The sequence below is a fragment of the Pan paniscus genome, chromosome 9 (assembly GCF_029289425.2).
Source record: "Pan paniscus chromosome 9, NHGRI_mPanPan1-v2.0_pri, whole genome shotgun sequence".
Classification (NCBI taxonomy): Eukaryota; Metazoa; Chordata; class Mammalia; order Primates; family Hominidae; genus Pan; species Pan paniscus.
The window spans coordinates 57,626,702-57,639,559 of NC_073258.2; the positions used below are offsets into that span (position 1 = coordinate 57,626,702).

Consider the following 12,858-nt stretch of genomic DNA (forward strand, 5'->3'; position numbering starts at 1 on the left):
CCTCCACAATAGGTGGAAGTTATCTCTTTCATAGTTCATCTTTAATGGACTTTTAAGAGCTTTGGTTACCCCAGGGCAACCTAAACCACTGAGATAGTAAATCACTGCAACTCTCTACTTGTCCAAGTTTATCATCCCAGGATCAGATGATAATGATTTCCGGGAGAAAATTAATTTAATACCTAAATGTGTATCATCTATCAAAATAATCAAGAAGATTGAATTTGTAATCGACAAATAAAACCCAAAATTCATTTCTATTAACACTTCAGGAATTTTTCATGAAGAAAACCAGTGAAGGCATAAATTACTGGACCAATCATGCCAACTGACCCTATATCCCCAACTCCATTCATACATATATTTAAACAATATTATGAAAGTTAATAGTTTTTGTCTGTAAAGGAGAATGAGAGGACAAAAAATGAGAAATGAAGAGTTTTGGAAATCTTCATTATAATAAGCTCATTCTTACAAAGTTTTCAACAAACCACGGATAGAAATACAAAAAGTTCCCAATAATATAATTTCATACAAGAAGACACTCTGATAACAAAATAAGTCTGTGAATAAGGTATTAGTTGCCTCTTCAAGACAGAGAGTGAAATTAAAATATTTGACTACATCAATCTTTATTGTAATGAGTAAAAAACTTGCAGACCTACCTTCAGCATAGAGAGTAGCAAATGATAACTTCTCACTATTTATAATAATGTCTTAAACATTAGGAACACTGGGATCATCTCCCTAAAGGACGATTCAGGTAATTATGAAAAAAATAATAAGTAAAATTCTAGACACAGCTCAGGTATAGGAGCAGTTAAGGAGTGTGGATGAGAAGAAGATTTTTTAAATAAAATAGATCAAAATTCTTGATCAATAATATAATCTTATCTCTCACTTTCACATGGGTTCTGTCTTCTTTTATTTACACATTGACAATTATGCATTTCAGCAAAATATTGGCTTGCCTCATATAAAATTTCAGTGAGTCCCTTTCTTTCTGGTTGGACAATTGTTCTAAAAAGTGCCGTCTGTCAGGATAGATGATCATAGGAATGCACGTCCTATGCATCTCATGGTTGTGTTCCAATGTCAGATGCCTCAAAGAATAAATCATTGGTAAAATGAGTACAAGTAGAAGTTATTACTGAAGTCAGTCAGGTCTGGGATTATACCTTTGGTATACCACTTTCACTATGCCACCTTGGACAAGCAATGTACTTCAGAGCCTCAGTGTACTCATCTGCAGAATAGGGAAATGACTATCTTACATTTTGGTTGAGATGATCTTAGAATAATATAGGGATAACTCTCTTCCCAATGGCTGTTGCATGTGAAGCACACAAAAAGTTGTCATTATTTGTGCAGTTTTACCTCTAAACAGTTTACTAGTATTATCTTACTACTTCTTTAGTATTCTAATATTATCCTTACCTTGAAGAATATAAGTATTCCTATGTGAAATAAGTATGATGTACCAGGCTTGGTGGCTCACACCTGTAATCCCAGCACTTTGGGAGGCCAACGCGGGTAGAACACCTGAGGTCAGGAGTTCAAGACCAGCCCGGCCAACATGGTGGTACCCCGTCTCTACAATAATACAAAAATTACCTGGGCATGATGTCGGGTGCCTGTAATCCCAGCCACTCGGGAGGCTGAGGCAAGAGAATCGCTTGAACCTGGAGGCAGAGGTAGTAGTGAGTCGAGACAGTGCCACTGCACTCCAGCCTGGGCAAGAGAGTAAGACTCCATCTCAAGAAAAAAAAAAAAGAGAAGTATGATTTTAAGTCTTTCCTTTTTTAATTTTAGGGTTGGGGTACATATGCAGGTTTGTTACATAGACAAAGTGGCTTGATGTACAGATTATTTCATCACCAGGTAACAAACATAGCACCTAATAGGTATTTTAGGTATTTTTTTGCTCCTCTCCCTCCCCTCACCCCTATTCTCAAGTAGGCCGTGGTTATGTTGTTGTTGTTCCCTGCTATGTGTCCATGTATTCTTGTTGTTTAGCTCCCACTTATAAGTGAGAACATGCAGTATTGGCAAGTTTACATACTATCAAGCCAAAGAACATGGATACATGGATGCAAACTTAGATTATTTAAACTCTAAAGCATATACTTCCTCAATTTAGTCTGAAAAATCATCAACAGAATTGTGTTTGGGCAAAGTTTTTTCCAGTGTCAAAGTACCCAGAATTTATTAATTTCTTCTCACCTATTATTGAGAAAGTCTATTAGATGAGTTTGACACTAGGGAATTTTGACTTCATATGCAATATCTCAAGAAAATGTAGATTGGAAAAGAAGAAAGAGTGTGTGTGTGTGTGTGAGAGAGAGAGACAGAGACAGAGAGAGACAGGAAGAAAAAAATACAGAGGAGAAATAGAGAAAGAGATAACTTGGCTTCATGCTTAGACGTTGGAAATGCTTAAATATGATTAAGCTCACAGATGTAGAAATAAGTGTGACAATACTATCTATTTTTAAAAGTACTTTACAGAAATATCTTGAAGTTCAGATGGGAAAATTGCTTTAAGCTGTGCCAAAAAATCGAGACTCATGAAAATTATTAGGCAGAAAATACATAGGGATCAGAGTTTACAACCTTAAAAGTAACTGGATGGGTGACAAAAAGTGACTTGTCAAAGGTCATCCACAAATTCACTTGAAATTTGGAAACTCAAACCAGAAACATGGTTTGACCACTGACCTGGAGTCATCATTCTTTATGTAACACTAAACTAACTCTCAAAAGAATAAACAGAAACGCATTTCGCCTTTGAAAAATAGAGGTAACAAAGATGGTTCAAATTTACCTGCCAATATGCTGCAGGTGATAAAATGCTTTCAAAACACATTTTGAAATGTATTAATAACAAGAAAATAATTTGGCATATCAAGGGTTCCCCAAAAATGGCAAATAAATGTTTTTATTGACAAAATAAATTACTTTCAACTTTGGAGTAATCCCAAAAGAAGTTGTGTACCTTAGATATTAAAAGTCTCTAGAGGTTTGACATCTTTCAACCATGCTGCCCATGATTTATGTGTATGTATGTCGAAATGAGTTCATTTCACTTATAGGTTCTCTTGAGGTAAATAAAATTCAATATTGGACAAAGAAGAATGCTTTTTTACACTTTCATCAATAGCAGATAAACATTTCTTTTTCTTCACAACCTTGCCAGCATCTAATTTTTTTGGCTTTTTGATAATAGCCATTCTGACTTGTGTGAGAAGGTATCTCGTAGTTTTGATTTCCATTTTGTTAATCATCAGTGATGTTGAGCTTTTTCTTATGATTCTTGGCCTCATATATCTTGGTTTAACCATTGTGGAAGACAGTGTGGGGATTACTCAAAGACCTCAGAACAGAAATATCCAGCAATTCCATGCCTGGGTATATGCCCAAGTGAATATAAATTGTTCTACTATAAAGACAAATGTACATGTATATTCACTGCAGCACTATTCACAATACAGGTAATCAACCTAAAAGCCCATCGGTGATAAACTGGATAAAGAAAATGTACATATACATCATGGAATACTAGGCAGCCATAAGGAAAAAAACGAGATCTTCTCCTTTGCAAGAAGATAGACGGAGATAGAGGCCATTATCTTTATCAAACTAATGCAGAACAGAAAACCAAATACCTCATGTTCTCACTTAGAAGTCTGAGCTAAATGTTGAGAGTACAAGGACACATAGAGGGGAGCAACACACATTGAGGCCTATGAAAGGGTGAAGATTGGGAGGAGGGGGAGGATCAGGATAATAATTAATGGGTACTAGGCTTAGTACCTGGGTGATGAAATATTCTGTACCACAAACCTCTATAACACAAGTTTACCTATAGAACAAACCTGCACACCTACCCTTGAACTTAAAATAAAAGTTAAATAAAAAAAGAATGCTTTTCTCTCAGATGACACCAATCTTGCTTTATATTCACATCTTTGCAGATAATTTTAATTATTTAAATGTATAATATAAAATGTATAAATTACATTTCTTTAGCTATATATTGTTTGCCTCAAAACAGAAGGTGATTATTTATTTATTTGGCCTGAGGATGTAGACTTGATGAAATAAGTTAAGTTGTAGCTTCATCCTTATGCTTCACGAAATATGGTGCAAGAGAGATGTGAAATTATGTTCCCATTATTATGTCATAAAATGTTATTGATAACAACAAATAGTGCATGCTAAATACTGAATTTATTTTAAATGCAAAAGTTAACTAGAATATGTAAGTGCCATGTCTTGGTCACAGGTGTACCAAATATCCCACATGAGTAGAATGTAATTTATTCTGTGGAATTTGGAGAGCAATGGTTTTACAACGACAGCTTCTTCCACTAATTCTTCAACTCCTCAGTCAGAGTGAAGACACCAGCAGGGGCAAACCACAGTCTGGTGACTGGCAATCATAGAGTAGAAACACAGCTGTTCCTGGGGTCTGTGAAACAGAGACACTTACCATGTTGTGTTTCTTAAGAAACACCAAAAAGTTAAAAAACATAAAATACAATAGTATTGCTATTTTCAAAGTAGCAGTCTCTGAACAGACCCTACCCAACATAACGAAAGATGCATTAAACAATAAACAATCTCATAACAATTAGAGAGACCAATATTTTATGTCTTCATGTTGGAAAACCAAATTAAATATCATGGGTTTTTTTTTCTGCCCCACATTTGTTTTTAAGTGGGCAAATAAATATTTCTTAAATTCATGCAACTGCACTTTTCAATAAGAAAAAGTCGTTTGGTTGCAGCTATTTGAGCAATTTCCCTTAGTACACCTATGAACTTTGGCACACATCACAGTTTCAATTAATTTATTTGTATGTAATTAATCTCCATACTCACATCAACAGAAATGAATCATTCCTCCTCATATTTTCTCAATTTGTACCACTTTTATTTTTCTTTTCAACCCACAGAATATCTTTATCTTAATGTTCCTAGGTACTGGGTAATAAACTTTTCCCAAACAAATAATAGAAGATAAAATTAAATCAAATTTGATTTTATTTTGTTTAACATGATCTGCTGATCACTTTCATCATGGCCTTTTTCACGTCCTTGTTCCTCCGACTGTAGATCATGGGATTCAACATGGGGATCATCGTGGTATAGAACACAGCCACCATCTTCCCCTGCTCCACAGACTCCTCTGTGGGACGTCTGAGATACATGAAGATCAGAGTACCATAGAATATAATGACAGCTGTCAGATGGGACCCACATGTGGAAAAGGCCTTCTGCCTTCCTTCTGCTGAGTGCATTCGCACAATGGCAATGAGGATGAATAGTAAGAGATTATAATTACAGTCAGGGAATATGTGAAGTTGATGCCGGCAAGTATGATCATTGTATATTCTTTTACAAAGGTCCCAGCACAGGCCATTTTGATGAGAGGTGGATCTGCACGGTAGAAATGGTTGATCTCAATTTTTCCACAGAAGAACAAGCCGTAAGTCCATAATGTTGCTGCCAGACTCGTCAGAAAACCATAAATGTAAGGGAAAGTAATCAGTCGAATACAGACAACCCTTGACATTTTACTGCCATAAAGCAGAGGATTCCCAATCGCCATGTATCTATCAAAGGCCATCGCAGCAAGAATAAAAATTTCCACATGGACAAGAGCAATGAAGAAGAAACACTGTACTAAACAACCAGCATAAGAAATTGTTTTTTTTATCTGATAACAGGTTTTCCAACATTTTAGAGGTGACATTGGAAGAAAACCACACATCAACAAATGACAAGTGACTGAGGAAAAAGTACATGAGGCTGTTAAGCTGAGGACTGACCTTGATTAACACCATCGTGCCGATATTGCCCACCATGGTGATAATGTAGACCACAAGAAAGATGATGAAGAAGAGAACTTGTCATTCTCGACGGCTCGTTAGCCCCAAAAGAATGAACTCTGTCACATCGGTGAAATTGAGCATTTTCTGAATTCTAAGTCAATATCAGTTACAAAACTTTTTGAAAACTGAAATAAAATAAAGGAAATATTAGAATGTTTATTTATTAATCTATACCTTCAGATGCTCCCTTTATACAATATCTATTAGCACACTTTGCATTATTTTCACAGATCTTTTCTCAGTGCCTGTTATGTAATAGGCTCTGTGATGAATAAATGTAGACAGTCCCTATTATATAACAATTATACAAAGTTTAGTGACTGAAATACACTGGTAGTAAGTATTGTGAGTAGTCATATTTCCAAGATTATTTCATTACTTCTTAAATATCCCTCATTTCCAATGATGGCATGTTTGGAGTTTTATATTTTAAAGATAATTACAGTGGATTATAGTTCTCTTTGTAATAGAACTTAAAAAGTGTACATTTTTACCTAATCTCTTTTTCATTGTAAATGAAATAATCATTTCATTCTCAACGATTAGAGAAGAAAATCATATGATGAAATAATTCATCAGCCTAAAATGTTATAAAAATGTTTTTAATCTAATCTCATATTTGCATTATTTTCAACTGAAGAACAAAAAAAAGATGATAGTAGCCATCAAAGTCAAGTTAAAGGGTGAATTATTTGTCCATGTTCACACTATATAATCATTTCCTGGATATGGACTCCCAACTCTAACATGAAATTATAATCCACTAGATATCATATACTGCTGTGTTCTAGAGATTCAAAAATAGGTAAAACATACAGATTACTGTCAGTATTTATGAAGGTACTAATGTAAATAAGTACTTTTTAAAACTTGAATGTATTCTCATAGAGGTATAATAGGGACAGAAATTTAGGAAGTGATTTATTCTTCTTTAAGGGTTCAGTGGAATTCTAGGAAGGTTTCTTGTATATTTTGCAAATTTATTTTCAAATATAAGATGTATCATATAGGAAACTTCTTCTAGAAAATGTTTCTCAAATTATATTTCTAAGAAAACTTTAGTGCTTGGCATGATCTTACTAGATATAATGGAGAATAATCCACAAATTTTTCTCCATCAAATGGGACATCTTTGTGTCCTGTCAAATCTCTTAGTGATTCACAATCTACCTAGTAAAGTTATTTACTGTACACATCATTCATTTAACATAGAAATTTACACTCACACACACACTTACACACCTCTATTTATGTATATACATATGTGTATATATACACACACATATATATATAAACATACATAAAGCTTATGTATATTTCTCTCATATCCATTAATTGGATAGTTTGTCAATGAGCATTCACATTCTGCAGAACAGAGTGCAAATCTATCTAATAAGAATCTTGAGATAGCCTTTCAGCAGGAAATACATTTGTTGGAGATGGGATTGTGCCAAACCTTCTAATGGCTATATATTATCTCTAGAGCAAACAATTATTCCCAAGACCCTTCTTGTAATCTGCAATGTTAAACTGTATTCAATCACAATTTGATGAAATTTATCGATATTATTACTGGTTAGCAGTTACCCAGAAAATTAGCAGTCAAGAAGGTAAATCTCAATGGATAGTGAAAATAAGTGAACATTTATCCATAGTAATAATCCAAAACTTTTCAACCACAAACTTGGAAAGAACATTTTTCTATGACTAGAGGAGAAAATTACTAATTGAAACAGATTACATTCTACGTGGCCCCAGAGGTTTGGTCTAATTAATAAAAATTTGAAGGATTAATTAGTGGGTACATTTTTAAAAATGAATAATAGTTAAAGATCTAAAAACTGTGTATACTGCCTTAGAATATATTTATATATAGACTGCAAAATCTGTTACAGAGTTGTTAAAATCTTTAAGATCCTTAGATTCATATCCAAACAGAGATTACAGACATGTCAACAGATAACTCCAGATTTCTGATTCAACAGTTTATGTCTGAGGCTGCCTGAAATGTTCTTGCTGGCAATAGAGGGATTCTTATTTGGAAAGTCATATCTCATTTTGTAGTGACAGGGGTGATTCAGCACGAACAAGGATGTAGAAGATGGCATTGTTAGTACTCCCTTCAAGCTAAATACCAAGAGCCCTGAGTGATGGTTATCCAGGTGATAAATAGCAATAGTAAAATTACAGGAAACTAGGGGTTAGATTTCATCCTGGGGGGTGCAAAGTGTACAAAGAAATAGAGATTAGGGGACGTCAAGAGTATTTGGAGAATTTCCTCATCACCTAAATTTAAAAATACACACATGACCTTCCCTTATTGAATTACTTTATTTCAAATTAAAATGCCAATAAATATGGATTCTTTTCCAGATCAGGTATAAAGCAATCTTAAGTATCCTAGTTAAAAAGTTCTGTTTCTATCATCAGAGCTTGGTTGGATCCAGGCTCTATGACTTATTTTATAAAACTGGACATGTTTTATTCTTGTTTTGTTTTGCTTTTACTTTTTATGTTCCTCAGTAGGACTTAATAATAATATCCATTTCTTTGTGTGTTTGTGAATATGAAAAGATACATTATTAACACATAATAAATATGAAAACAATTATCAGATACACTCCATTATTCACTTGTAATTATCAAATAATATAATCCTATTGAAAATGTGTCTCTCTTTTGTGTATCTCAACACATACAAAACAGATAAAATCATGAATGCATTTCTATAAATCATAAAAGAAAATAAAATCTCCAATGCAAGCTCCATCTGACAATTCCAGATAGATACATTTTTCACCAACCTAAGAACGACGAGAAATATTCCCAATGTGCTTGCAGAGTTGAAAAGCGCATGCTATATATGGGAATGGTAAACACTTTCAACCTGATGAAAGAGAAACTGGGAAAAGTCCACAGTGGAAGCCTCCCTTAACTGCTTGCCTTAGAAAGCAAGGAGCAATTAAGATTTTTTTTTTTTCCCCGTAGAAATGGCCCCATGGGAAATGAATCTCTAGAGAGAAAGCGAGCTGTTGAGTGTGTGGGTTTTTTTCATTAGAGTTTTCTACAATTTTATTTTTCCCCAAACTCCAGTTATTTAGAATGGGTGCTAGAATCAAGTAAAATGTGGCGGGGGGGGGGGGATTTGTATCACACTAAACCTGTTTATGGGGTTACCTAAACTGTATATATCAAGTTCATGCTCTATACTTCACATTCTCTGCCGCTAGGTTTTGCAGGGAAGATAAGTCAAGTATTATTCCCTCTAATTAAAAATATAGCATATCAAAGCAGAAAAAATATATTTTCTTCAATTCCCTCATTTTATAAATAACAAAAATATTACTCCAAGTAGTAGTAATAATAATAGCAACAATAATGCATTTTTGAAGTACCACACACCAGATACTGTGCTCATTTATTGTAACTCAACCCTGAGGCAATTATTATTATTCTCACTTTATAGACAAGAAACTGAGTCTTTCAGAGGTTCAGTGACTTGATCAATGTCACACTTTCAATGAACCAGACTCCTGATTCCAGAATTTGTACCATTAACTATCTCATCCTTTTGTCCAACAAGTAACCATTACAGGAAAAGAGACCAAATTTCTTATTTCCTAATCCTAAAAGACTCTCATTTTCATTACATGACTGGTGTACATGATGCATTCTATCATGGTCTTTGTGGACTTAAGGGAACACAAATCTGTTTTTTGTATAGCAAAAAATTGTGGATTGCTTCAGTGTCATGTGCACTTGTCACTTTACTTGGGTGCCTGAAAATTTTCTCCCACAGCTCAAACTTGTTCCCTCTTCTGGCCTCCCCACTGCACTGCATTAACACCAGCCATGTTTACATTCCCACAAAAAAACAGTTGATTCTCATTTCTGAAGTATTGGAGAAAATTGCTTGTTTCTCTACACATACATTTTTCCTTCTCCATGGTAATACAATTTTGATAAAAGGGCCATTGACTGAATTGCCCCAGCCCTGCCCCAGTATTTATAACAGTATTTGGCACATGGTAGGTGTTCACAAAATATTTGTTAACTGACGAAAATGGTTAAAGTGAATGAGTTTTCAATAGATGACTAAATAGATAGGAGAGGTACACATCTAAGTATTCCTAAGTAATTCTCAGAATAATGTTGAGATGTTTCAGACACAAAATGAAGTTGTAGAACCTTGGTTGAAGAACCTTGGTTAAGACTGTGAAAGTTAGAGGTCTGAGTGCATCTAGAGAGAATAATTGTTGGCATAAGAGAATAATTGTGCTACCTATTGCCAAGAGTTTACTATCCACAGAGGTCATGGGCCTCACATTATAAAGGGTAACCTGCAGTTCTCTGAACACAGACTGCTTTTCAGTTGCAAATTAAATAATTTTGATCTGTAGTAATATTGTGTTAGGTTTAATTTTTAAGGTCAGTCTCTACAAGACACTAAATAGCCTCGTGGTTTTTCTGGGTTTTATGATGTAAATACGCTTATCAGTGACTGATAAGCTGGGGAAAGTCAACATTTTTTACATACACATTACATGCACACAGAAATATAGATAAGACTCATTCCATATAGAAAGAAAGTAAGCTTGTCTTATTCTAGTCCTAATTAAAGTCCTCTCCAAGATAGAAAGAAGGTAACTTAACTCAAGGGTTGCTTACTTGAATCATGCAAATGTTGTCTTCTCTTAAACACTGCCTGGAGGCTCCCATGTAAAATTAATAATCTCTACTCCTGCATTTTGACAGCCCTTAGCTCATATTGCTCATATTGTAGCTACCACATTTTATTACAGTTCATTTTAAGTGCATGTTTCATAATGCTAGACTATGAATAGGTTGAAACCGAACACAGTGTCTTAAACATTATTGCATTTTTGATGATTACATAATATTAAGTATTTTGCTAGATACTGTAGAAAGTCCAGTAAGGTGCATAATATTTCCCATCCTACTTGCTTACCTTGGGACTCACCCCTCACACACCCAGAGATATACACAGACCACACTGACCCACCAAACTCATCCCGTGCCTCTAGCACGTACTCCAAGATGCAGCATCTGTCTCAGGATCCAGGGCAACTCAGACGTTTTTAATTTATTAATTTTAATGGTATATACATTTATAAGGTTTTGTGGTTTGACATTTGTAGGATTTTATCTGCAAAATATTTTAGAAATTTGAGATTATATTGTATATCACTAAAATTAAACAATGATATTAATAAATTAATTGTGGTCTCATGTTTTCCTAGATTGTATAAAACCAAGCTGCACCCTGACCACCTTGAACACATGTTCTCAGGTCCTCCTGAGGGCTGTGTCACAGGCCACAGTCATTCATAATTGGCTCAGAATAAATTGTTTCAAATATTTTACGGTGTTTGACTCTTTTTGCCTTCCTGATTGAATCACTTCTTAATGGTGATACCTCTTAACACCATCACAATGAAAATTAAATTTCAATATGAGATTTGGAGTCAACATTGAAACCATAGCACACAGCCACATGAAGATGAAGGCAGAGATTGTTATTATGTTGCCACAAGCCAAGAAATGCCTGGGGTTACCAGAAGCAAAAAGAAGAAACAAGATTCTCCTCTAGAGTTCATAAAGGAGGATGGTCTTGCAGAAACCTTGATTTGGGGTTTCTAGCTCCAGATCTGTGCAAGAACACATTGTTGTTATCTTAAGCCATTCAGTGTTTACTTTGTTATGGCAGCTGAAGAAAACTAATACTTTACTCTTCAATTTGGAACTGTCATTTACATGAGCCTTTATTAGTCTCCTTGTCTAAAAAGCCCAGGAAGGTGGGCTGTTTTTCCTTCTCCTCTGGGACATCTTTGAACTGATCCAACCTTTCTAAGCCTCAATAGCTCATTTTTAAATTAAACATTTTTGTAAATTTTGATTGGTCTCTGCCTACTTCTCATACCATCAGGTAGCAGTATCAGTCAGGGAATATATTTTTGTTTGTTCTCCAAGAATATCACACAATATCAACCACATGATAGACATTAAACATGTGGATGGATAAATGAAAAAAATACATTTATTATATTATAGTTGAAGAGTTAAGTAGATTTGGGATTATGTTGCTTTATAATCAACCCAACATAAAGTTTTGTTCCTGGACTCTGACAGCACCACACTTATCACTTGGTTCTAGGCTACTCCTTCCTACCCCCACTCTATTGTAAGTTATTGAAATCCTCAAATTTTCAAATAATCTTTGAAGTATGAAGAAGTATGGCCTTCTACCTCAAATAATCCTGACTTTCGAATTTGCATATGAAATTGACATCTTTTCAAAGGACGTGATGATCATGTCCTCTTAATTTTTCCCTAATTTTATTAATTTTTTATTGTTTTATTTTGGGGATGGGGTCTCTCTTTGTTTCCCAGGCTGAAGTGCAGAGGCACAATACAGGTTCACTGTGGCCTCAATCTCTCAGTCTCAAGGAATTCTCCCACCCCAGCCTCCCAAGTAGCTGCAACTACAGACATGTGCCACCACTCCTGACTAGTTTTGTTGCATTTGTTTGTTTGTTTTTGTGCAGACAATATCTCACTATATTGCACAGGCTGATCTCAAACTCCTGGATTCAGTGATCCTCCTGCCTCTACCTCCCAAAGTGCTGGGATTACAGGCATGAGCCACCCTGCCTGGCATTTTTTTTTTCCAATTTTATACTCTATTTTTTCTTCAAATAACATAGAGCACTTTGGAGCTATCTTGCAAAAGTGGATCACAGATTTGCCATCAGTGTCTGAAGTGGCTAAGGGATGGGAGGTAAAGGAGTGTTGTGGGGGCTGAGCTTGTGTGATCTGAGGCAAATGCCAGGTAGATAGTGTCAGAACTGAATTGAATTGTAGGAAGAGTTGATATCCACAGAGAATTGGAGAATTGCTTTGTGGAAAACCCACACACACACACACACACACACATAAAAGT

General features: G+C 35.0%; 1 pseudogene; it reads right to left on the bottom strand.

Moving 5' to 3' along the window:
- Positions 1 to 5,054: 5,054 nt before the first annotated feature.
- LOC100971718 (olfactory receptor 5M3-like) lies at positions 5,055 to 5,978 on the bottom strand (annotated as a pseudogene).
- Between the last annotated feature and the right edge of the window lie 6,880 nt (positions 5,979 to 12,858).